Below are 27,376 nucleotides of genomic sequence, written 5' to 3'. Positions count from 1 at the left end.
AGGGCGGATGGTGGCGGCAGTGGAAGGAGAGTCCAGAGTTGGTATCAGAGATCCTCCCCATAAAGCAATTAGGCTTGGATTCCCTAAGGGAGATGGGGAGGGATGTTGGGGTGTGTGTGTGTGTGTGTGTGTGTGTTATGAGGCAGAAGCCATGGCTCTGTGATTCATTGTGATGCCTCTTACTCCACCTTTGATTGCAGACTGGGTATTAACTGCCACCTCCAGATGAATGTTCCCAGAGGAAGCGGTGGCAGGAGAGACAGTTTTCAGGTGGGAGCTGAAATGTGGAAAGCAGGCAGGGAACCAGCGGTGCCTCTTTGAAGCACTGGAAGCAAGAGGTAGAAAATGGAGCTGAGCAAGACAAGGCGAGCCACAGGCCTTGGCAGTGGTGGGCTTCCAAGGGCTCAGGCAGTCCTTGGGTCGTGATGCACCCAGGTGCCTCTCGCAGGTGTGTGCAATGTGTGTGGAGCTGTGACTATTGTGGCCACGATCTGCGTAGTCCTCTGCCTCCCCCCCCCAAATGCTCTGATTGGTGGCTCAGACCTTTATCTGAGGAGATGGTAGAGCCAGGAGAGGCCGATCCCCAAGGGTCTTCTGTGGGGTCAGCTGCTGTCCTCTGAGGGGCTTGGCTGTGATGTCTGCCATGGTTTCAGCAACTGCCCTTTTCTCCCTTTCTTTTTTGTAATTGACTTTATAGTTACTCATGCCTTGTGGTTGCTGCTTGTCTCTTTTTATGCTGTAAGTCTCTTTGGATCAGCAATCCTCAGAAACAGCCTAGAAATGGCTTGGAGAAAGAAATGGGGGCAGCTTGAGCTTGGCGGGAGCAGCCCAAACCTTCTCTCACTTGCTCTTGGAGCTGCAAAACATCCATGGAGGCACAGCTGCCGGCAGGCCTGTGGAAAAGCACGCTGCCTCGACTAACAGTATCAGGAGCTGTAAACTGCTTGCTTATGGATGCTCCTCCTGGCTCTCCTCTGGGCTCCCTGCCTCACTTGGAGACGGCAGCTAGCAGGCCACCAGCAGCCAATGTTCTTTGGGGACAAGAAAAGAGCTCCTGCACAGGCAGCAGGGGAAGAAACTGCTCCCCCCCGCCATCCCACCATGGCTGCCAGGAAATTGCAAGGATGGCTTGGGACACCAGGAGTGGCTCCTCTTGCTTGAAGAGAGACCTGGAAATCCAGAATGTGTTTTTGCACCCTGTTCCCTCAGTAATAGCTCCCAGTAATAGTTCAGGGCTTAGAGCATTTGCTGTGGGGGTAGCAGGAAGGCTGTTTGTGGGGTGGGCTGTATGAGGCTTGCTGTGGTGTGAACCATTCATTTTCTCAGGCCAGCTCTCTGCCTCCAGGGATTAGGCTTATTCTGGATGGCTGAGACTGGCCATTTGACCTGGGGTGGGCTTTTGGAGACTGGGCCCTGCTGAGTTGTGGGCCTTGGCTGCTGTTGAGTTGCAGTGCTGGGGGTGGGGTGGGCAGGACTCCCTAACCATGGGTGTTTGCAAGGGGAGGACAAAGGCTGCTTCTTTTCACTAACATCCGATGTGTGCAAGGCTGCGCCAGGACCTTTGCCCTGACCTGGATTTGCTGCGCTCCTTTTTGGCTTTTGATGCAGGATCAGGTCAGTGCAGTGAGAGCAGAATCTTGCACTGCAGGAAAAGGAAAAAGGTGGAACCTGGGCAGGAGGCTTGGCCCCCAGTGGCTGCACACCCAAGGCCCAAACTGCAGAGTTTAACAGTTAGACTGGCTGGAACTTCTTGAAGACCCCTCCCCGCCCCATGGCAGGAGACCCTTGCCAGGGTCCCGCAATTCTGTGGTGCCTTTAGCATGAGTTAATGATCAATAATCTTTTTGAGCCTGCAGAGTATTCAGTGTTGCAGGCAAGTTTAGTAAATGTGCCACGCTTAATGTGCTGCTTCCTTGACTCAAGTAACAGCAACCAGCTGCCTGGTTCTTGTCATCCGGGTGGTCATAAAGGCCAGGGAGTCCAACTCTAGGGCCTAGGCATAATTTGTACTGCTTTATGTAAAATCACTGCTTTGAGAGTGCAGTTGAACAGCATCTAGAGGACCACAGAGCTATTCCCCCCCCCCTTGCTCCAATTAGTTCTTACTGGAGTTCATGAAATTTTGGCATGTTTGCTTTCTACCTTTGGAGACTTTGCAGTCAAAAGGTGGGTGATAAATTTTATTTTAGTAGTCAAGCAGAGCATTCCAGAAGGAAATGGAGCACAGAAACTGCTGAGCTTGGCTCCCAAATTCACCCCCTCCTAAGTACATCCCTTTCTGCCCCTTGGACCCCCTCCTTGCAAGTTGATGGCTCTGTTGGGGAGGCTCTTCTCCTGACCAGAGGTACCTGCTGAGGCTATGTCAGCCATCGCCTATATATGTGCTATCCAGCACAGATAACAATTCTTAGGGAAACTGGCAACATTTTGTTGCATTCTGGGAATGAGAAGCAAACCTCTCTTTAAAGGTGCCCTTGGGCTGCCAAATGTATTTTGGAATGCTTAGCATTAAATATACCCTCCTCCCCTCCCAGAACTATCAGCCAGTGAAGAATCTCTGAGTGTTGCTTTCCTGAGGGGTGGTCAGCTGACTCCTCCGGGATGTCCTGCATCCGCTTCTGTGGGCGAAAACTATGCAGTGCATGTAGTTCCAACCTTAGGGGCTCCGAAACACAACTTTCTGGAAACATTGCTGGTCACAGCTGGGAGATGTCAGCCAGTAGCCACCTCTAGCTCTGGGTAGGGAGGCCCTTTTGACCCCACATCCTGGAAGGATGTGCTTGCCCACAAAGGAAAGTAGCCATGGGGCTTGGCTGAGCTGGGGAACATGGCCTGCCAGGGCCAAGATCTCCGTCCAGGTCTCTCAAAGTGGCCACCTTTGTGCTGCCTGCTTCCATCACTCCAGAAGTACCAAGGTGGCATCTGCCTGGAAGGCTTTGTGGTTTTGTGTGTGTGAAGTCTTGCAACAAGCGGAAAGGAGAGCGCTCAGTGTCCTACTCTTGGTCAGTAAGGCACAGCTTCTCTGAGAGGCACATGAGCACACACACACACCCTTCCATTAAAGCAGCAACTCAGAAGCAGTGTCTTAAATTGGCTGGGCACTCCTGTCAGAGAGGACCCCACCACTAGCCCTTGCTTAAACCTTCCTCTATTTCCCCCTTTCTGTAATGTGGGTCAGGGTTATGTTACCCCCATATTGCAGAGGGAAGGGCTGAACCCACAGCCACCTAGTGACAGAACCAAGATCAGAACTGGGGGCTTCCTGATGTAGCAGAGCAGAGAAAAACTTAAGGAAGCATTTTTGTAAAAAGCACATGCCTAATTTGAAGGGCTGTTGTGTCTTTGCAGGTTTTCAAAACCCAGCGACAAGTAGGCCACTGGAAGCCTAGTTCTCCTCCCCACCCTTCAAACATCCTGATCAATATGGATCTCTGGTGCCTCAGTGATGGTTCCAGTTTGAAGCTGCAGAGCTTTCTTATCAGAGTGGTGGTGGGAAGAAGCAGTGCCTGGATCCCTCACTCCCAAAAGACTTGTCCTGATTTCAGTCAGCCTTTTCCCATGGCGCTGTCTCCAAAGCATAAATCTGAGGCTGGCTCTTGCATGGATTTATGCAAATCCTCCTCTAACTTCTCAGTCTGCTGCCTTTGTTCCTTACTGGATGTTGGCAGACATTGGCTGCCTCCCCACCCCCCACCCCCAAGCATGGAAAATAAGCACAGAGTTGTCTTACTTTCCTTTGTTTTTATAGTGACTGGATAAATGATTGTGATGCATAGGAAAAAGAAAGGCACCCTCTCCCTCATCTGGCTTTAGGGCTCCTCTGTATGTGGTCAAGCGGATAAAAGGTTTGGTCAGTTCAGCGGTGAGTGTTTTCAGAAGACAGGTGTTGGATGCTCAGGCTGGCTTGCAAAGCAAATTCCTCCTCTCACATAAGTGGTGGAAGCTGATTGCATTTGCTATCGGGCAATTTGCACAACCCAGTTAGGGTGGCTAGTGGGGTGCATGTGGAGAAAGAGGCCCATGCGCCAAATATGTCTCCATGCGCCTGGGCTGGGGGTGGTACGTGATGAGCATGCTGGTGGTGCTTCTTCCACCCTGTGCTCTGGCTGGGCAAATCCTGCATGACAGGGAGGTGCAGAGCAGGCAGCTGTCCGCCTGAATGGCTTGGCTCAAGTTCTCCATTCACCCAGAAAGCCCCTCTGCCTTAACTCATAATTCCATGCAGACTCCATTTCACAAGCCTGTCCATGGCTGCTTCAGCCCATTCGCTCCACGGAGCTCAACCTGCTTTGCTGACCTGGCAATACATTCCTATTTTATGTATCAGTTCCAGGCATGATAAACCTCCCAGGCAGAACATCTGTTCTCGCCTGCAGCTTGTAGAGTCATTTGAGGGCTTTGCTATCTTCCTTTTAGTGATGCGGGGGGGGGGGGGCAGCTCACAGACCCTGAGAATGATACTTTGTGATGGCAAAGAGGCATGTATCTTTTGTGGCCCAGACGTGGAAGTGTCCTACATGCAAAACATCTCTGATTTCATTTTTTTTTAAAAAACCAACTCAGAAATCTTCCCAACACATCTCTCCTTCCTTCCCTTCTGCCATCCTGCTTTCCTAAGATGAAAACTTCCACTTGGAGAATGCAACAAAAGGTGAGTCTTCCTGTGTGCCAATCCTGCACTTCCTTCCCTAAAAGGAGTTGAACCTCTCAAAGTGAAAAGTGTGCAACATCAGATTTCAAAGGGGACAGGAGGGAGGGAAATTGGAGGCTTCCATTGGGTGGAGCTGAAAGCTCTGCCTGGTCCTTGAATGCCTATGTTTCTACAAGCATCCCCACCTGGGTGTGTTGGAGACAAGTTCAATGAACTGCCTGATTTTTATATTTTCAGTCAAGGTGGGCGCAGCCAATGCTCTTCCTCTGACCCAGCAGTTTTTGATGCTGCCTTTACTTGGCTAAGTCTCTTCTCATGATGATAAGAGGCCAGAAGCCTCCACCAGTTTGTTGTTTCTGCTTAACAACAAGCAGAAATAAGAGCTCACTACTATTGCAACCATTTCATTTATCCTGATGAAAGGGTTACCTAAAACTGGCTTTTGATTGCATTGTTTGGATGAACAAAGCCGATCTGCAAATGTTTCTTTCGATTTTCATGGAGAAAGCAACTTCTTCGGCGATCACTCATAACCGAGTGAGTCCATAAGTGACTGTGGAGGCCAATTCTGGATCCACACGTCCTTCCACAGTGGGGACATTGGTTTCTGGGTCGGAGTTGATTACGGTGTGGGTTTGCCAAGCGTGCCTTCTTCTTAGCCTGTTTCTCCCTTTCGTCCTGAGTTCAAGTGTCTTCAAAGTCTATGACTCCTTTGGTAAAGGCTGTTGTCCAACTGGAGCACTCGCAGACCAGTGTTTCCCAATTGTCGGTGTTTATTCTACATGTTTTAAGATTTGCCTTGCGTCTTTAAACCTCTTTTGTTGAACACCAGCATTATACTTTCCATTTCTAAGTTCAGAATAGAGTAGTTGCTTTGGAAGACGATCATCAGGCATCCAAACATCATGACCAGTCCAACGAAGCTGATGTTGAAGAATCATTGCTTTGATGCTGGTGATCTTTGCTTCTTTCAGCACACTGGCATTAGTTTGCCTGTCTTCCCAAGTGATGTGTAAAAATTTTTGGAGACACTGTTGATGGAATCTTTCAAGAAGTTGGAGATGGCGTTTATAAGTTTCATGTTTCACTAGCATACAGTAAGGTTGGTAGTACAATAGCTTTGTTTGTAAATAAGCATTTTGGTTTCCCTGCAAATGTCCCTCAAACACTCTGCACTTCAATCAGAAGAAAACTGCACTTGCAGAGCTCTGGCAATGCTGGATTTTGGCATCAGTGTCGGCCCTTGTGGAAAAGTAACTGCCCAGGTAGGAGAAGTGATTGACGTTTTCCAATGTTACACCGTTGAGTTGGATTTCTGGCGCTGCAGAGGGGTTGTTTTGTGCTTGTTGGTGCAGCACTTTGGTTTTTTGGATATTGAGCGATAGGCCAAGCTTTTAATAAGCGTCTGCGAAGATATTTAGGATGGTTTGGAGGTCATCCTCTGAGTGTGCACACACTATGTTGTCATCAGCATATTGAAGCTCTATAACAGAAGTTATGGTAACCTTACTCTTTGCTTTCAGCCTACTTAAGAGCTTTCCATCTATTTGATATATGATTTCTACCCCGTGAGGAGTTTCCCTTCAACAATGTGTAGGATCATGGCAATGAAGATAAATAATAGAGTTGGGGCAATAATACAACCCTGTTTAACACTTGATCTCACTGTGAATTGTTCACTGAGAGCCATTGTTATCTTCAGTTGTTGCTGTCATATTATCATGGAGGAACTGAAAGATGTTCACAAATTTATCTGGGCAGCCGATTTTCAGCCAGGCACGCATGGGCTGGATCCAGGCTTGCAGGGTCTGCTCTGCAGTTTAATCTTTCTTTGCCTCACTGTGGGCAACAGAAGCATTTTAAACTGACCAAGCAAGAGTCACAGACTCCTGATTTTCTAACAGTTACAGCATCATTGCTCATCCAGAACACCTGCCCTTTTGCTTGGATGAATTTGGGGCTGCTTGATCTGTAAATTGTTTTTTCAGCAAGGCTGGTTTTGTTTGGAATAATAGGTTTGGTTTGGTTTGGTTTGGTTTCCATGACCTGTTTGTACCTGGATATGATCATAGAGAAAGCTGACTGCATGGGATTTGGGTCTGGTGTGAGACTGGCCTTCTGTGAATCTAGGGTGGTATATCGGTGAGGGGTGGGGGTGTAATTGCATGGCATTTGCCTTGTAAGTATCCCAGGGGACAGCAGGCACTCAAATGGGCCATCCACAGAAACTTGTTGGTCACAGAGTGATGCACCAGGTAAAAATGCCTGCTTCTTCCTTCTACCCACCCAGTGCTCACCTGGTGGGAGAAGGTGCCTGTTGCTCTAGCATCATAGACCTACAACCTCTGGTTGCTAAGCAACTCTGACACCTCTGGACCTCTTCCTGCCAGTGTAATTTAATTCTCTTCCTCCTCCATTTCTAAATCAGAAAGGGGAGGGGAAGCATCTCTCCATCAAAATGAAGATACCATCTATGCTCACAAGGGCATCCTGATCAAATTTGCAGATGACACCAAACTGGGAGGGGTGGCTAACACCCCAGAGGACAGGGTCACACTTCAAAATGACCTTGACAGATTGGAGAACTGGGCCAAAATAAACAAGATGAATTTTAACAGGGAGAAATGTAAAGTATTGCACTTGGGCAAAAAAAATGAGAGGCACAAATACAAGATGGGTGACACCTGGCTTGAGAGCAGTACATGTGAAAAGGATCTAGGAGTCTTGGTTGACCACAAACTTGACATGAGCCAACAGTGTGACGCGGCAGCTAAAAAAGCCAATGCAATTCTGGGCTGCATCAATAGGAGTATAGCATCTAGATCAAGGGAAGTAATAGTGCCACTGTATTCTGCTCTGGTCAGACCTCACCTGGAGTACTGTGTCCAGTTCTGGGCGCCACAGTTCAAGAAGGACACTGACAAACTGGAACGTGTCCAGAGGAGGGCAACCAAAATGGTCAAAGGCCTGGAAACGATGCCTTATGAGGAACGGCTAAGGGAGCGGGGCATGTTTAGCCTGGAGAAGAGGAGGTTAATGTTGGGATACTGCCAGGGAGGCAAAGTCCATCTGAGCCCCCAAGCCGGCTGCCGGACGATCCATCGACCTCCCGTAGACACGCAGTATCAGCAATTAGCGACACGAAGCCTCAGAAATAGATTGCCACATTCTTAGGCTGGTGCACACTCTATCAGCAGAATTCACACAGCAAAAGATGCACAGCAGGAGAGCATATTTACAGTTTATTCAGCGTTGGTCAGAACAAAGAAACCATGACCGCCTGCATCGGTATGCTCAGGCAACACGAAGAAACGAAAGCAAAGACACAACAGAAACATCCTGTGAAAACAGGAAATACGCAGACTCTGTGACTCACAAAGCCTGCTCCTTTTTAAGGTGGAACGGAAATATCCTAACAGTTAAGGGGTGATATGATAGCCATGTTCAAATATATAAAAGGATGTCACATAGAGGAGGGAGAAAGGTTGTTTTCTGCTGCTCCAGAGAAGCGGACACGGAGCAATGGATCCAAACTACAGGAAAGAAGATTCCACCTAAACATTAGGAAGAACTTCCTGACAGTAAGAGCTGTTTGACAGTGGAATTTGCTGCCAAGGAGTGTGGTGGAGTCTCCTTCTTTGGAGGTCTTTGAGCAGAGGTTTGACAACCATATGTCAGGAGTGCTCTGATGGTGTTTCCTGCTTGGCAGGGGGTTGGACTCGATGGCCCTTGTGGTCTCTTCCAACTCTATGATTATATGATTCTATGATTCTATGACCAGCCTATTTCTGCAGTCAGGCTCAGCTGTGAGCGAATGCAACAAAGGCCTTCTGAGCATGTGCCTGTTTGGGGTTCTAGGACAAAGGGTTGGGGTGGAGAGCATCAACCTCCGGCATCTCTAGGTAGGGCTGAGAATGTTTCCAGCATTGGCTGCAGCTCCAGCACATCTCATTCTGGAAACGGGTTTTTTTTAAAAAAACTTTTGACAAAAAAAAGGTGAGAGTTGTGTAAAATTAGGCAGATGCTGCCCTCTGATGTCCTTCAAGGAGCCACTGCCTGAAGGGAGCATAGAAACAGAACCAAACTACTGGTCCACCCAGCTCAGCGCAACCGACTCTCTGGGGTTTCTGAGAGGGGGTTTCTCCAAACCCCACCTGGAGGTGCTGTTGGGGATTGAACCCAGGACCTTCTGCATACCAAGCAGGTGATCTGCTTCTGAACCAGACTCTTCCCTAAGGGATAGGGTTGGCCTAGGGATCTGTGCTGAGCAAGAAGGTTGCTGCAGCTGCCACGAGTTGCCAGTTGTTCCCTGTCTATCAGCGGGAGGAAGAGGTGGCAGGGATCTCCATAGCTCTGCTTCCTGGTTGTGGCTTGGTGTGGTTTCCAAGGCACCCTCTTGTGGTGGTTGTTATTAAGCACTGGGGGACTCCACATAGAAAGCCAGTGTACATTGGTTGCTCTCCTGAAGCAAGAGGAGCCTTAGTAACAGCTGGGTAATGAGGTTATCAGAAACCGCAGCAGATGTGTCAGAGGAGCTCCCCCGCCCTGCTTGGTTTCCAGAGCAAATCACCCCCAGGGTGCTTCCCTCATTAGCCAGAAAGGGACTGGCAATCTATTTTGGAAGGGAAGCCCGGGGCAGCGAGACCCACTTAGTTTGTCAGTTGCTGGATTTCTCTGCCGGAATCTGCCGTCTGATGCTGTAGCCTGGCCACAGAATCAAAGGCCCAGGCGTGAGGTGTCACAGGAAGATGCCCCTCTCTTTGTGCCCCAGAGCAGCTCTGAAGCTCCTTCAATCCCTGCCAGGTTCTCTCCTGGCCACTCAGACCCACTGGAAATGGGGCACATCATTCAGTGTGTTATAAAGAAACAATTGATATCCTGGGCTCAGAACTTTAAAAAGTATTTAATAATATCTTAGAAGGGGTGAAAACCCCAGACACTTGGAAACTAGCGGAAATAGTAGTGATTGAAAAACCGCAAAAGGACCCTACAGAGGTGGGGTCATACAGACCAATTAGCCTATTAAATCAAGACTATAAGATATTTACAAAGATCCTGGCAAGGCGACTGGAAAAGGTACTACCTAAAATAATTAAGGAAGATCAATATGGATTTGTTGAGGGGAAGATACACAGGCCACCCTATAAGAAATGTGTTAAACGAATTAACAAGTAGGGTAAAAGGAAAATTGGTGGTCTTAAAATTGGATGTGTATAAGGCCTTCTTATGGAATATTATGCAGGAGGTGGTAGGATTAGGAGAGAACTTTGTGGAAGCAATCCAGGAATTGTATAGAGAAGGGAAGGCTGTGGTCAGAGTGAATGAGGGGGTTTCAGATCAATTCAATATACAAAGAGGAGTTAAACAAGGATGTTCACTCTCACCACTACTATTTGCATTGGGTATGGAGTACTTGGCAGACAGAATACGAAACTCAGTAAGGATAAAAGGATATAAGAAAGGAAAGGAAGAAATCAAGTTAAACATGTATGCAGATGATATCTTATTATTATTATTTACAAACCCCTTAGAGGGTGTAAGAGAACTTATGATAATCTTGAAGGACTTTAAAGAGGAGTCGGGATTGGGAGTAAATCTGGAGAACTCTTAAATTTTATTTTGGGATGTAAATAATGAGGAGAAGAAGGAAATTGCAAGAATGACAAAGATGGATACCAGTAGGAAAAAAATTAAATACTTGGGGGTAATTATTAAAAATATTGCTAAGATTCCAGATGTAAATTACAAAGAAGCGTGGAGGAAGATCAAGAAGGACATAAAATCATGGAAAAATAAGAATTTATCAATTCTAGGTAGGATTAGAGCAGTTAAAATGTTTTTGGTACCAAAATTATTATATTTATTTCAAGTAATTACACTACCCATTAGGAAAATATGGTTCAAAACATGGAATAAGGTATTTAAAAATTGGATTTTTGGAAGTAAAAGAGTTAGAACCTCAGACATAGTAAATTATTCATCTCAAGAAGAGATGGGATGGGGAATACCGAACTTAAGAATTTTACTATGAAACATTCCAATTGAAAAATCTAATAGATATTGGATATAAGGATGGGATTAAATGGATAAGGCTGGAGAATGAAATAAATGAAGGAATAGGAAGAGAAGGGATATTTAATAGAGATCTTAATATGGCTTTTAAGAAGACAATAGGACCAAGGAAAACTGCGTTAGGAATTTGGAAGAATTGGAAAACAAAATGGATGCCGACATACTCAAGGTGGACGCCATTAAAATATATGCAGGAGAGTCAAAGGGAACCGGGTTGCTGGAAGAAATTAGAAGATCAGGGATTTTATAAATTAAAAGATATGTTCAATGAAGAAGGGAATTTAATTACAAAAAAAGGTTTTTTTAGAAGAAATAGGAAAACAATATTGGCTGGAAGTGCAAGGACTTTATGATTTAATAAAAACAGGAACAGCAGAGGAAACAATGAGGACAGAAATGAAAATAGATATGGTGCTGAACAAAAGACAAATAACGGAGAAAGGGATAGCAGGGATCTTATATAAACTGATGATAAGCGACAAAGAAAGAATGATAAGGATAATCCAGATTAAATGGGAGCAGGAAGGTATGATCCATCCAAACACGGCTCAAGAACTGATGAAGAATATAAACAATATTAAAATAGAAAAGTATAAAGAATTAAGTAGAAAATTTTTATTAAAATGGTATAGAACTCCGGCACAAATGGCATAAATAGTGAAAGGGTTTAGTCCCAAATGCTGGCATTGTGGTCAGGAAAAAGGACTATATTCACACATGTGGAATATAGGAATATTGGCAAAAGGTTATAAAGGTAATTTCTGAACTATTTCAAATAAACATAGAAGTTAATAGGGATTTGTTATTTTCGGGAATACTGGGAAATAACAAAGTAAAGAGTAATAAGCAAGAGTTGTACAAGATTATGATTCTAGCTGGAATGGCAGTTATTGCTCTGGGATGGAAAGAAAAGGCCAAATGGAATATGGAAAAATGGAATGATTATGTTTTTGAATACGTACAGTCAGAAATATTCGCACAGATAGTGGCAGAGGATGGATGGGAAAGTAAATGCCAAAGAATCACAAATAAATGGGCATTTTACAGGGACTGGATAGAAAGAGGGGAAGCCAAGCCTAACACACAAGCTCAAATGAACAGACTGTGTACATGGATAAAGATATGAAGAAGGAAGGCCTGACCCGGGGGGGGGGGGCGGGTTGGAGTGGGGAGGGAGGGGAAAAATAAAAAGTAAACTGGATGGTATTTTGAATGGATTTTGTTATGTAAGCCTTTTTTTTCCAGAAACCATATATATTAATGTTATGTAGTTAGGCTTTGTAGTATGAATGAATTTTGTTCTGTATTCTTTGTTTTATAGAATATATATATAATAATGTTATGTTACTAAGCAAATTTAATAAAACAGAAAGAAGAAGAAAAACATCATTCAGCGTGTTAGGGGTGTCCTGTTCAAACATTCCCTGTCCACAAGGATGTTTTCCTCACTTTGTAGTCTGTTATTGTGGTCTTGGACCCTCTCCTCTCCCCTTGACTTTTGCTCTTGGGAGGAGGGAGAAGGAACATGACTTGCTGAGGTTGGCTGGGACGGGAGCGGGGAGACAGCCTCCAAGACTGTGAGCCTCAGTGCCTGTGGCCAAGGATGGCTTGGCTGTTCTTTGGTGGCTCTTTGCCATTCCCCCAAGGAGTCTGCACTCCACTTGGTGTGACGCTGCTTTGGCTTTCTGGGCATCAAAAACACATGCACATGGATATCCACCTTGTGATCTCACACAGCTGAAGTTTCCGGCTTGTTTCTCTACAGTCATGAGGGCTGGGAAATTGGTGAATTTCTAAATGTTCTTTGTGAAATGCAAACGCTGAGTTTCTCAAGGTGCTAAATTCTGGTCCATGCCCCAGACAAAGCACAGTGGGTGATGACAATAATGGTATTTGTACATTGGACTCTTCCCTGTTCCCAAAGATTCAAGCATGCACGGCTGTGCCTAGGTGGACACTCGCTCCCTGCTCTGCACACGTTGCAAGAGCTGCTTGTTCTCTCTGCCGAAGAACCTGCTGGGCTCCCTTCCAAGGGTCTCCATTACAAGGAGAGCGTAATGAGGGACCTCTCTGCCTTCCCTCTGTCCTGCCATGTGCCAAGTTCTGGTGTCTGCATAATGGATGAACTGCCGTAACTCTACTCCAGCTTCCGCCATCACCACTTCAGCCAAGAGTTTGTTGGCACATCAAGGTGAGGTGTTGGGAGAGATCCACCCTTCAATTTTTTCCCTTCCAGACTCAGCAGAAGCAGAGGGCAACTATTTATTGTAGGACCCCTCCTAGCCATCACTGCCTTGCTCTGAGTTCCTGGTCTCCTATGCACAGTGGTCTTTGTGGGGCGGGGCTCTAGGGGGCAAGTGCTGATGTTTGCAAGGCCACCTCAGGCTGCAGCCAAGCCCAGCATTTCAGGGTTACAAATGAGGGAGCCTTCCCTTGTCTGGCCTTGTCAATCTGTCTCTCCTCCTTGCTGCTGCTTCAGCTAAAGTGCTTGAGATGACAGATCTTTATGATTCATTCCCCTGACCTGCCACTGCTTCTGGTTTTAGTGCTGATCCCTCCTGAAATGTGTCTCTTTAGAAGACGTCACCTACTCTGTGTATATTCATTGCAATAAACTTAAATTTCTACTGCTGTAGAGTTCAGATCTAATGTGCAAGCAGCCAGTGTAGCAGATGGCCAGCATCAAGTTGGCAAAGGTGTGTGTGATGGGGAGAGACCTAAGAAGTGCTGCAAGATGACTGCTCTTGAGGGGCCTGTGGCATCCCTTCAAGGAATGTGTCCCACCACATTTGACTGGAAAGGATCATCGACCCATCAGTGGTCCGGACCATATGGGGAGCAGCTGCTGTTTGGGCCTCCCAGGAGCTGGGGCTCAATTTCCCATCAAAATGATTTCTCTGGGTTTGTCACAGCATGAGAACAAGATGCTACATGGCAGGAGGGATGTCAGACATCCAGAATACAAAGCTGTCTTGTGTGGAGGCCCCTGCCAGGCCAGAGCAGCCCGCAGCTACATCCTCGGTGCTTCTGCCCCAGGCACCTGCCATGCTTGGACCCAGCTTCCATGTTTCTGGCAGTAAATGGAGAAAAGTGGTCCAGGATGAGGAGGAAGGAAGAAGCACTGATGTCTGAGCTGAGTTCTGGGTCACCCCAGAGGAATCCTGTGTTTCGCTTTGCACAGCCATGGAACAGCTACCTGAAGAAGCAATGGCTCAGCTTTCTTTTCTGAAACAATCTCCAGGCCGTACCCATTAATTTCAATGGGTCTACTCAGAGTAGGACTAACACTATACATTTAGCATTAAGAGCCTGACAATCGGAATCCCCTGTTCCTTCCACTCCTGACTCCATGAAACTTTCTTATTTTCAGCAGCACAATCTGGAACGTGCGTGTGTGTGTGTTGCGAACCGTTCCTCTTGTTTAACAAATGGGAGTCGTCCTAACCTACTCCAAAATCACCCGGTAAATCCAGACCTCCCCGCCCCTGCTCACAAACGCAGAGTCCATATTACAGGGGTGTGTGTGACACTTCTGGGGCACAAGAACGTCGGAAGCGCTTACGGGATCAGGCCAAAGAGGGGTCACCTGGTCCAGCATCCTGTTCTCATAGGGGCCAACCAGATGCTCGCAAGGGAATCCCTCCTGTGGTTTCCAGCAAATGGTGTTTGGAAGTTTAGCTGCCTCAAACTGGGGGTGTACGGCAGAGACAACTGTGGCTAGAAGCCCTCGATAACCCTCTTCCCCCTCCATGAATTTATCCATCCAGATTGGTGGCTATCGCTGCCTCCTGTGGGAGGGAGTTAGTTCCAGAGTTTAACTCTGAGCTGCCTGTGATGTGGGGGCACGACTGTTCCGCGGGGGGCGTGGCGTGGATCTGTACCGTTCGCCGCTTTGATCTGGCGCCTTTTGCGGAGAGCACAAGACGGGCACGTCGCCTTGCGGGAGCCGAGGAGAGGCACCTGGCTCAGTCCCGCGGGGCGCGCTTCTCTTGCGAGCCCCCCCCAGCCCCCTCCCGCTGCCCACGTCGCGCTTCTCCGCCCCCGCCCCTTCTCCTCGCTGTCAGCAGCCGTCTGTGTCTGATTCGAGAGGAGAACGGAGGCGAGGCGAGGCGGCTGCAGCCAGCGACCCCAGAAGCAACCCCCCTCCGCCGCCCGCCCCGGGGCTACCAGAAGCCTCCCTCGGCTTCGGCTGGGGACGGAGAGCGCGCCTGCTCTTCCCTGCGCGCCGCTGCCCCATTGGAAGGGCGGCGGAGGAGCTGCAAGCCGGGGTGCGCGCCATGAGCCCCTGCCTTGGGGTTCAGGGGCCAGTGGTGGAAGCAGGGAGCGGCGCCCGCCCCAGGGCCTGGCCGCGAACCCCCGCGGATGCCCGGCAGGAGCGCTTGCCTCGCCCGGCGACTAAGGTGAGCGGATGCGAGGCGGCGGACCCACAGGTGGTGCGGCGCTTTCCCCGGGTTGCTGGGCGCGGGGAGCCCTCGGGGCGCGGGAAGAGGCAGCGCTCCTGGCCGCAGGTCCGAGGCCCGACTGCTGCCCGCCTCTCGCGGCCGGAGGCGCCCGCAAGGAGCCAGCCACTCGCTGCCCGCGAGGCTCCTCTCTGGCCGGCCTGCCAGCCGGGCTCATCCTCCTTGCCAGCGCAGGCGGGGGGCTCTGCTCCCGGGGGACCTTCCGACGGGGACCCGCAAAGGGGCACAAGCAAAGGGCACGTCCCGGCGCCGTGGTCGTGCCCTTTGCTCCGCTGCGAGCCACGCTGCCGCTCGCCTTCGCCTTTCACAACAGCCCCGCAGGGTAGCCCAGGCTGCGAGGTCAACCCAGCGAGAACTCTCCGAGGCTTCTCTCGGGCCCCAGACCAGCCCTCCAGCTCCCAGGCCACGGAGGGCCAGCAGCCAAGCGCAGAATATAGAGGCTTGGGGGGGGGGCGCCACGGCGTTTGGCCCCCCCCTCCGCCCCGGGATCAGGAGCAGCCTGGCCGAAGGCTGGCGGACCATCCTCCTCTTTAGCTTTTAATCAGCGGAGGCTTTGCAAAGAATCCCCGCCGCCCGCAAAGCCCCTTCCCAGAGCAGCCGGCCTCCTAATTCAATTCCCTCGCCTTGTTTAGCCGTAATGTGAGCTGCGGAATGTCCTGCCCAAAGAAAAGGGGACGCGGTTGCTTTTTCCATTAAATATGACCCAGGGAGGTATTTGTGGTGTGTCAAAAAGAAGGCTAAGGAGACAGAGAGGGAGTGGAGGGAGCTAGAGACAGGACGCCCCCAAAGAGCTGGAGCTGTCAATGGGGTGCTGCCTCACGGTGTGCATGAGAGGAGGAGGCAGCTGGAGGGGACAGGAGCCCGTCCCCAGTTTGGGCGGGGGGGGGGGGCTTTCCAGGGAGCCCAAGGGCCTGGTTGGGACTCTGCTCTGAGGCTTCCCAGTGGGGAAAGGAGCAGACTTGAGCGCTTGGACACAGGAAAGTTTGCTGCTCCAGGAAGCAGCCTGGCTCCATCTCCCTGCTTCTGGTTTTCTTTCTCACTGCTTTGCTCAGCTGTAGGACAAATGGAACAAATAAGCTAAATACTTTTTAATGGGACCTGAGGGCACTATTAAGAAGAGTGTGTGTTACAGTGACAGAGGAGGAATTTGAGAAGCAAACTGCTAGCAATATAAAACCAAATAATTAAAAGAAACATTAAATACATAAGAAGCAACAGTACTGTAAAATGGCAGCGGAGGAGGAGCTGCAGGGGAAGCAAAGCAAATTCCGTACATCCATCTTTGATTCAAGAGACGGGAGGGGGGTGTCTCCACAAATGCAGCACCCAGGTCCCAGATGGTGGCCACAGGAATAATGCCAGGAACCATCACTGCTTGCCCAAGGGGCTTTTGCTGCTTGCAAGATCCTCCAGAACCCAAATCATAGTGCGAGAGGCAAGACCCTTCCTGTCCCAGAACTCCAGGGCAATGAAAGCAACAGCTTCCAGTCTCAGCCAAGAATGTGAGAGTCCCTGGCTAGGAGTTGAAGGGGTGATCAAAGGGTGACTTTCTAGAACTTGAGCCCACTTTTGTTTCCTTCCAGCAAAGATCCAGGGGGCACAACCCCCCCCATCATTCACTTGCTGGATAAAGGCCTGCATTACCAGGTGCTATGAGGGCCCCGGGGGTGCGCTCCTTCAGGCACCACAGCCCATTCCACCTGGAGTGCAGCCCCCTTGGCAGCATTTGGGACCTCTGGATGACAAATGAAGGATGCCTTCCTGGTCCTCACTCTCCACATTTAGGATAGACACCTATGGGAGACGAGGGCTTCAACAGGGAGGGAATCCCAGGGAGGGAGGGCCCACAGAGACTCGCTCCAGATCTGGTAACTGCTGAGCCACATCCTCTTCCTCCACTTAAGCCTAGCCTATCAAGCTAGCTGACATTCACCCTGCCTTGGAAAATGTGGACCCACCTTGGGATTCCTTCCAGGAAGTCAGCAAAATGTAAGCACAAGGCTGCACTTAAGAAGCAGGAAGGACATCTGTACCTAGTAGGGGGGGTTCGCTTTGTTTTTGCGACAGAAAATTTTGCTTAGGTGCATTCCCTTGCTTTCTCCCTCCCTGCTCCTCCCCCACCAGATACTTGGTGCAGATAAAAGGCAGAAGAGCCTGTGGGGCTGAGAAGCCTCCCCAGCTGCCCCCCCCTCAAATTCCAGCCCCTCTTCCCACTGGCCAGGAAGCCCCTAAGGGCCTTTTCTTGCCTGGACACCAAGAGAAATGTTAATATGAATTAAAAGGCAGAAAAGCACATTCTGTTGGAAGCAAAGTGTTGTTGATCCCGGAGGACCAATTCTCTTGAACATATTACATGCTTGGAGAGCTCAAAACCAAGAGTAGAACAGATGAGCAGGCTGTGGGTGAGGATAAGGAGGAAGAAATGAGGTTGGGGGGGGGACTTTCCCTATTACCAGAGAAGCAAATAGACACCTTCTTTGTTCAAGAATGCTGCTTTGCCTTTGGGGATCCTTCGATTTGAGTCCTTCTGAGGCGGCCCCTGGAATCATCTTCGCTGTCTGGCAAAGTATGCAAGGCGTGTCCACAAAACAAATTGAATCTGCCTTTGAACCTGTTCTGACTGCCATGGCTCCTAACCAAAGAAGTGGCTGTTCTGCAAAAGGGCAGCAAAGGACGGTACTCTGATGGGAGGACTGTGCTAATGACACCCCTTCCTGCAATTCCTCTTTAAAGCATCTCCAGAGCATTAGTTTCATGGGACAGCAGCCAACCTCAATTCAAATGCAGATCCAGGATCCTTTCATTGGCCATAATGACCTGGGCATGTATGTTTGTTGTCCCATTGTTGTTGTTTAGTTGTATCTGACTCTTCATGACCCCATGGACCAGAGCACGCCAGGCACTCCTCTCATCTACTGCCTCCTGCAGTTTGGTCAAACTCATGCTGGTAGCTTTGAGAACACTATCCAACCATCTCATCCTCTGTCGTCCCCTTCTCCTTGTGCCGTCCATCTTTCCCAACATCAGGGTCTTTTCCAGGGAATCGTCTCTTCTCATGAGGTGGCCAAAGTATTGGAGTCTCAACTTCATGATCTGTCCTTCCAGTGAGCACTCAGGGCTGATTTCCTTAAGAATGGATAGGTTTGATCTTCTTGCAGTCCATGGGACTCTCAAGAGTCTCCTCCAGCACCATAATTCAAAAGCATCAATTCTTTGGCGATCAGCCTTCTTTATGGTCCAGCTCTCACTTCCATACATCACTACTGGGAAAACCATAGCTTTAACTATACGGACCTTTGTTGGCAAGGTGATATCTCTGCTTTTTAAGATGCTTTCTAGGTTTGTCATTGCTTTTCTCCCAAGAAGCAGGCATATTTTAATTTCGTGGCTGCTGTCACCATCTGCAGTGATCATGGAGCCCAAGAAAGTAAAATCTCTAACTGCCTCCATTTCTTCCCCTTCTATTTGCCAGGAGGTGATGGGACCAGAAATGCAGTGTTTGTGGCAACTACCCTGGTTGGAGCTCAGAAAATTAGTCATAAGATTTATTTTAAAGACTAATATTCATGGCTCTAGCAGCCAAATCATCTGCAGAGGAATTCTCCAGCTGCCAGTCTGTATTTGCAACACTTTTTACCATTCCTAGGAAAACACAGTTGTGTGGGGTGGTAGAGGGAGATTTGGCAGCTTAAATGCAGGCAATGAAGGAAAGAGAAAGATATTGTGAGTCGTTAACAACCCCCCACACTGTCTGACAACAACTAAGGCCCAAGTGCACAACACCAAGCTCTTCCCCACCATCCTTCAGCCACATCAGGGGGTAGAGGCAGGAAGCCAGTCACCTTGGGGCAAGTGCATAACATCTAGTTGCTCCTGGCCCTTGACACACACACCCCGTCTCGTGTTCCTGGGCTCTTCTTGACCCCCCCCCTTAGAAGTCTCTCCCATCTCTGATGCTCTTGCTGGGAGATCTCCAATTAAACTTTTTATTGCATTATTTTTTTTTATAATGATATTTATTAAAGTTTTAAAAAGTTTTTAAAATACAACAAAGACGAAAAAGAAAAAACAACAACAAAAATATCAAAAAAACCAAAGACAATCAAACAACAAAAAAGAAAGTACACAAAAATGCAATAAACCTTATTAACTTAACTTCATTTGCTTGTTTCTTTGACCTCCTCCCGCCTCCCTTTTTTGTATTCTGCTTCAATTAATTATTTCAGCAAATCCTTTCCATCTTTCCCCAATTTTTAACCATTAATTTATCTTAACGTAGTATAATTTTACTTTCCCTCATTTCCTTCAACAATCTATTTAACTTAAGTCCTTTATGATATTTATACAAAAGTCACTTCCGGTCAGCGCCAGCGACTAATGGCGGATTCCCTCTGAGCTCCGGAAGGAATCGGCTCCGCGGGACTGGGTCTTACCGCTACGGCGAAGCGGGGACCCGAAGAAATCACAGGCAGTGAAGCCTGTGAACTCGGAGATTCGGTGGGCTCCATTTGCGCCCCCCCGACTGCGAAGAAGCCTTTTTAAAGGCTGCGGAACGGAACGGGGGTGAGCGGCGTGGGGCTGAGAGTCGTCTACCTTTTCCGCGGAGTGAAGCCGCAAGGCCATGGTCAGAGAGTGCTGATTTCTTTCTGGACAATTGGACTCTAAAGCAACTACCCGTGAGTAGGATTAAGTTAACCATTTGGAGGAAAATTCTTAAAATTCGGCACAGAAACGGGAAAGGTAAAAACAGGAAGTCTACCTTTCCGGCTTGTAAATAGATCAAAGCAAAGAGACTGCAAAGCTGTAACTTTGAGAGACGCTATTTAAAGGCTTAAAATCCAGCACCAAAAAAAAGCGATCTCCCCCCGGTTTGCAGGAGCGGAGGGGAGAAATTGGAGAAATATTTACCTGCATGAAAAGAGGGAAGTAAAGATATAGCTGCTGCCTCTAAAACCTGGGAAACGGACTGCCTATGACAGGGAATGCCGAACAGTGGGAAGAATTGTCACTACGTTAAGGGTAAAGAATCCTCATATAACTCTGTGATAGATACAGTGTATTTGGATCTGTTTTTGATTAAAAAGTAACTTTTAAGGACACTGAAATTGTGGCTTAAGGGATATTGGGGACCTACAAGGACTATATTTGTTTTAAAGTGGCAAAGTGAAGTTGGAAGTGTGTCCCCCTAGAGGAAACTATGTTGCAATAACAACTAAGCCACTAACTAACTAAGCTTTGGAAAATTCCTTTTCAAAACAACTTACTAGGCGTGAGACTGACCTTGGACTGTATATGAGAGTGTTATGGCAGATGGGAAAGGGAAGATAGAGTCGGCACAGGAAAGAATTACTAGGTCCGGCAGACAATACAAGACTGATACTACACATCAGAGAAGGGCCTCGACATCTGGAGCAGCAGGCACAGTAGGAGCTGCTGCTTTGCAAGCAAAACCAAAAGCTATGTCATCTGAAGAGTTATTGGCTCAAGCACTTGGCAAAATTAATGCATCTTTGGAAAATTTGGCTAAACAGGTTGCAGAGACAAATAAACAAGTAGCTGAGGCCTCAGCAAAAATTGATTTGAACACTACAAGTATTAATCAACTGGGAAAGAAGGTGAATTCTAATACACAGTCCATTGAAAAATTATTAGAGGAATCGGCCTCAACTCGAAAGATAGCAGAGGAAGCTAAGGAAATTGCAACTGCTGTCCAAGAGAAGATACCACCGGTATATAAGAAATTAGAGGATCATGACTTGACACTGTCTATGATTGAATTACAAGGAAAGGAGAGAAATTTAAGAATCAGAGCTGTACCTGAAAGTGAGAAAGACAACCTGGCAGATTTCCTTACAAAGGAATTTACAGATTTTTGGCAACAGGACCTCGGAAAAGAGGAATTCAAGATAGTGAGTGCTTTCAGACTTGGTAGAAGACAAAGAAAGAATAAAGCAAGAGACTGTTTGATTACTTTAAGAACAAAAGAAGAAAGAGACAAAATTTTGAATCTGCACTACCAAAGAACTCTGGAAATTGAAGATTCTTTTGTAGAGATCTTCAAGGATATACCTAAACATATCCTGGACGTAAGAGCCTACTATAGAGATCTCGTGGTTCTACTGAGAAGAAATAGAATACTCTTCAGGTGGGAATTCCCCCAAGGTCTATCTTTTAAATACAGAGGTTTGCCCGACAATAAATGTTGGAAATTTAAGGAAAATGAAGGTACATTCTTTCACCTTTGGTGGACGTGTCCCAGGATTAAGGCTTTCTGGGAAATGATATATAATGAATTGAAAAAGGTATTTAAATATACCTTCTTGAAGAAACCAGAGGCCTTTCTCTTGGGCATGGCCGGCCAAGTGGTGCCAAAGAAGGACAGAACTTTTTTCATGTATGCTACAACAGCAGCAAGAATACTCATCGCAAAGTATTGGAAGACGCAAGATCTACCCACTCTGGAAGAATGGCAGATGAAACTGATTGACTGTATGGGATTGGCAGAAATGACGAGCAGAATCCGTGACCAGGGAGAAGAGTCGGCAGAAGAAGACTGGAAAAAATTTAAGGACTATTTACAGAAATATTGTAAAATTAAGGAATGCTGAATGATGTTGGATTGAAATTGAGTGGTTTCTAGCTGTAATGATATAAAGGAACATGGATGGGAAAAAGGGGTTTGGATAGAAAATATGGTGATATGATAAGCTGTAATGCTTTAAGTTAAGGATTTGCTGAACAAATAATCTGAAATGGAATACAAGAAGGGGAGGTATGAGGAGGTCAGAGAAATTTGTTATTGAAAAGTATGTTTTATGAACTATATGTTTTTTTTAGTTTTTTTGCTTGTTTTTTGTTTGTATAAAAATTGGAAACTTTAATAAATATCTTTAAAAAAAATAATCTTTTAAATACAGAGGAAGGCAAATAAGAATAAGGACAGTGAATGATAAAGACAAGTTTTTGAAAGACCACGAGGAGGATCTACAGAAGGAAGTGGAATCTGGTGAGGACCCAACTGCATCAGGAAAAGGAATCTTAGACATAGCAAACTTATCATTTGGACTTCTGGGCCCAGGGAAAGATAAACCACCTACAGAAGAAGAACAACAACTTGGTGCAGTTGCAGGTAAAACCAAGTAACTGATCATGGCTCTGCAACTTCTAAGTTGGAACTGTAATGGACTTAACTTCCCTCGAAAGAGAAAAGGTGTCTTTCATATATTAAGAAAATAACAATTGGACTTGATATGTTTACAGGAAACACACATAATGAGGCTACACAGGAAAATACTTATTAACAAAAGATTGGGACAAGAGTTTATTTCGTCTGACAAGGTCAAAAAGAGAGGAGTGGTGATATATGCGAAAGAGAAACTACTACCGAAATTAATTTTTAAAGATGAACAAGGAAGATATTTGGCAATTGAAATCCAACTTCAAGGAGAGAAATTTTTGATTGTAGGGGTGTATGCACCAAACGAGGGGAAATCTGAATTTTTTAAGAAGTTGCATGAGATCCTTTTGGACTATATGGACTACAATATAATCCTTATGGGGGATATGAATGGAGTCGTATCTACAAATATGGACAAGGCACAAAAACAGGTAGTCACCAAAGATGGTAGACTACCAAAAACTTTCTTTGAATTGACTGACAACATGGACTTGATTGACATTTGGAGAATTAAGAACCCCCTGGGGAGAGAGGGAACTTTCTTCTCTGAAGCTAATATGACATGGACTAGAATTGACCAAATTTGGATTACTAGAGGAATGGCACCAAAGATAAAGAAAGTGGAAATCTGCCCTAAAACTTGCTCTGACCATAATGCTGTAAAGATGGAGATGAAGCAAACAACAACCGGTACCTTTAGATGGAGGATGAATGACACCTTATTTAGAGATGAAGAAGTATATAAGAAGGCCCAAAAAACTTTGAGAGATTATTTTGAAATAAATATGTCAAAAAATCTTGAAAAAAGAGTAATCTGGGATGCAAGTAAAGCTGTGATGAGAGGGTTTCTGATTCAACAGAATGCAATAAAGAAGAGAAGTCAAAATGAGAAAAAAGATAAAATTTTGGAGAAAATAAAAGAAGGGGAGAAAAAACAGAGTAAAGCCAAAGTCACAAGAGATCTTGAGGGAAATAAAACTCTATCAAGTACAATATATGGAATTGATGAATCAGGAAATAGAATGGAAAATTAAACAAATGAAACAGAAGACATTTGAATCAGCTAATAAATGTGGGAAACTATTGGCTTGGCAATTGAAAAAAAGACAAAAATTAAATACCATCACAAATTTGGAAGCAGAAGGAAAAGATATACATAACCCTAATGAGATTAGGAATTGCTTCCAGAAGTACTTCAAACAACTATATGTACAAGGGCCACAGAATGAAATAGACATTGATTGTTTTTTGAAAGCAAATGGATTACAAAAAATCTCACAAGAAAGTAAACTAATGTTGAACTGTAAAATATCTGACCAGGAGATAGAAGGTGCCATCCAAAATATGCAACTAGGCAAGTCTCCAGGACCGGATGGGCTGACCTCCAGATATTATAGATCTTTGAAAGAGTGGTTATTACAACCTTTGAAGGAAGTCTGCAATGAAATTTTGGAAGGGAAAAGGGCACCAGAGTCGTGGAAAGAGGCCTATATTACACTAATACCGAAAACAGAGACTGAAAAGACTCAACTTAAGAACTGCCGTCCCATATCCTTATTAAATGTGGATTACAAAAATTTTGCTGACATTTTGGCTAAGAGACTGAAAAAAGTGTTGATGGAGGAGATTCACAAGGATCAAGCGGGCTTTCTTCCGGGAAGACATCTATCGGACAATTTGAGGAACATAATTGACATTTTGGAAAAGTTAGAAGTGAATATAAACACTAAAGCAGTTCTGATATTTGTGGATGCGGAGAAAGCTTTTGACAACATTTCTTGGAGTTTTATGAAAAGGAACTTACAGGGTATGGGGGTGGGTCAAGGTTTTGAGAATGGTATAGGTGCAATATATTCTGAACAAAAGGCCAAATTAATTGTAAATAATGTGGTTACGGAAGAATTCAAGATTGAAAAAGGGACACGACAGGGGTGCCCAATTTCCCCATTGCTTTTTATATCGGTCCTGGAGGTCCTGCTGAACATGATTAGAAGGGATTAGATGGTTAAAGGTATACAGGTCGGAGCCAAACAGTACAAATTGAGAGCATTTGCAGATGACTTAGTTTTAACATTACAGGAGCCAGAATCTAGTACTAAAAGGGTTTTGGAACTAATTCAAGAGTTCGGTCAGGTGGCAGGATTCAGACTGAACAAGGCAAAAACCAAGGTGTTAGAGAAAAATTTAACATTGATTGAAAGAGAAAGGTTCCAGAATGAAACAGGTTTGACTGTGGTTAAGAAAGTGAAATACTTGGGGATTAACATGACAGCTAAAAATGGGAACTTGTTTAAAGATAACTATGAAAAATGTTGGACGGAAGTGAAAAAAAGATTTAGAAATTTGGTCAAATTTGAAGCTTTCCTTGTTGGGCCGAATTGCAGCTATAAAGATGAATATACTGCCTAGAATGTTATTTTTGTTTCAAACATTGCAAATCGTGGACAAGATGGACTGTTTCAAGAAGTGGCAGAAAGATATTTCTAGATTTGTGTGGCAGGGCAAGAAGCCTAGAATAAAATTTAAGATATTAACGGATGCAAAGGAAAGGGGTGGATTTGCCCTGCCAGACTTTAAACTTTATTATGAATCAGCAGCATTTTGCTGGCTGAAAGACTGGCTGCTCCTTGAGAACACAGACATTTTGGATTTAGAAGGTTTTAACAACGTCTTTGGGTGGCATGTATATTTGTGGTATGACAAGGTTAAAGCACATAAAGCATTTAAAAACCATATGGTCAGGAGAGCATTGTTTAATGTTTGGATTAGATATAAGGATTTATTGGAAAACAAAACCCCAAGGTGGTTGTCACCAATGGAAGCGAAAGCACAGAAAAAACTCAATATGGAGGCCAAATGGCCGAAATATTGGGAAATTTTGGAACAAGAAGGACATAGGTTGAAATTGCAGAGTTTTGAGAAACTAAAGAACAAAGTGCGAGATTGGCTTCATTATTATCAGATAATGGAGGCATATAATTTGGATAAGAAAATCGGCTTCCAGGTGGAAAAATCAAAATTGGAAACAGAATTGTTAGAACCTAAAACTAAGATTTTGTCAAAAATGTATAACTTGCTGCTGAAATGGAATACTCAGGATGAGACGGTTAAATCTGCTATGATTAAATGGGCACAAGATGTAGGACATAACATTATGTTTGCTGACTGGGAACAGTTGTGGACCACAGGTATGAAATTTACGGCATGTAATGCCTTAAGAGAGAATATTATGAAAATGATATACAGGTGGTACATGACCCCAGTCAAGCTGGCAAAAATTTACCATTTGCCCGATAATAAATGCTGGAAATGTAAAGAAAATGAAGGTACATTCTTTCACCTTTGGTGGACGTGCCCAAGGATTAAGGCTTTCTGGGAAATGATTTATAATGAACTGAAAAAGGTATTTAAATATACCTTTCTGAAGAAACCAGAGGCCTTTCTTCTGGGCATAGTCGGCCAACAGGTGCTAAAGAAGGATAGAACTTTCTTTATGTATGCTACAACAGCAGCAAGAATACTTATTGCAAAGTACTGGAAGATGCAGGATTTACCCACTCTGGAAGAATGGCAGTTGAAGATGATCGACTACATGGGATTGGCAGAAATGACTGGCAGAATCCGTGACCAGGGAGAAGAGTCGGCGGAAGAAGATTGGAATAAATTTAAGGATTATTTACAGAAATATTGTAAAATTAATGAATGTTAGAATGATGTTGGATAGAATTTAAGTGGTTTGCAGCTGTAATGTTACGAGGGATAGGGGGGGAAAAGGTGTGGAATTAGGTTAAGAATTTTTGATAAGGATTTGCTGAACCAATAATTGAACTGGAATACAAAAAGGGGAGGTATGAGGAGGTCGGGGAAATATGTCAATGAAAAATAACTATTGTGAACTTTATGTGTTTTTAACTTTTTTGTATTTTTCTACTTTTTGGTATTTTTTTTTCTTTTTCTTTTTGATTCTATTTTTTCTTACTGTATTAATTCGGAAAGCCCTAATAAATATCTTTATAAAAAAAACAAAACAAAACAAACAAAAGTCACATAGTTTCTTTCCAGCCTCCTTCTAAACTTCCTCAGTTTTGCTATGTTTTTGTAAATAAACTTTAAATTTCTTCCAATCTTCTTCCACCGACTCTTCTCCCTGGTCCCGGATTCTGCCCGTCATTTCGGCCATTTCCATCAGGTCCATCACCTTCATCTGCCATTCTTCGCGGGTGGGTAGATCTTGTGTCTTCCAGTATTTTGCGATCAGTATTCTTGTTGTGGCATACATAAAGAAAGTTCTATCCTTCTTAGGCACCAATTGGCCGACCATGCCCAAGAGGAAGGCCTCTGGTTTCTTGAGAAAGGTATATTTAAATACTTTTTTTATTTCATTATAGATCATTTCCCAGAAGGTCTTGATCTTTGGGCATGTCCACCAAAGGTGAAAGAATGTACCTTCAGACTCTTTACATTTCCAGCATTTATTATCGGGCAAATGGTAAATTTTTGCAAGCTTGACTGGTGTCATGTACCACCTGTAAATCATTTTCATTATATTCTCTCTTAAGGCATTGCATGCCGTAAATTTGATACCTGTGGTCCATAACTGTTCCCAGTCAGCCATCATAATGTTATGTCCAACATCTTGTGCCCATTTAATCATAGCAGATTTCACAGTTTCTTCCTGGGTATTCCATTTCAACAGCAAGTTATACATTTTAGACAAGTTCTTACTTTTGGAATCTAACAGCAGTGTTTCCAGTTTTGATTTTTCCACCTGAAATCCAATTTTTTTGTCCGAATTGTATGCCTCCATTATTTGATAATGGAGCCAATCACGCACTTTGTTTTTTAATTTTTAGAAACTCTGTAATTTCAATCTATCTCCCTCTTGTTCCAAAATTTCCCAATATTTCGGCCATTTGGCCTCCATATTAAGCTTTTTCTGAGCTTTCGCTTCCATTGGAGATAACCACCTTGGGGTTTTATTTTCAAGCAAATCCTTATACCTTATCCAAACATTAA

The 27,376-nt window shown here is 45.4% G+C and overlaps 1 protein-coding gene across 2 annotated transcripts in view; it reads left to right on the top strand.

The window, feature by feature from the left end:
* Positions 1–27,376, top strand: part of LINGO3 (leucine rich repeat and Ig domain containing 3) — a 41,536-nt gene that overhangs the window by 7,200 nt on the left and 6,960 nt on the right. The window contains exon 1 of one of the 2 annotated variants that reach the window (XM_053372807.1): positions 14,860–15,123. The exons of the other annotated variant lie outside the window; for it this stretch is intronic. The gene's annotated coding sequence lies outside the window, so the exon portion shown is untranslated. Of the gene's footprint in view, positions 1–14,859; positions 15,124–27,376 lie in introns of those variants that run through there. 2 annotated transcript variants of the gene reach the window in all.

The sequence above is a fragment of the Podarcis raffonei genome, chromosome 18 (genome assembly GCF_027172205.1).
Source record: "Podarcis raffonei isolate rPodRaf1 chromosome 18, rPodRaf1.pri, whole genome shotgun sequence".
NCBI lineage: Eukaryota > Metazoa > Chordata > Lepidosauria > Squamata > Lacertidae > Podarcis > Podarcis raffonei.
The sequence above is the reverse complement of the archived record's forward strand: the minus strand, read 5'-3'. Positions and strand labels throughout refer to the sequence as shown.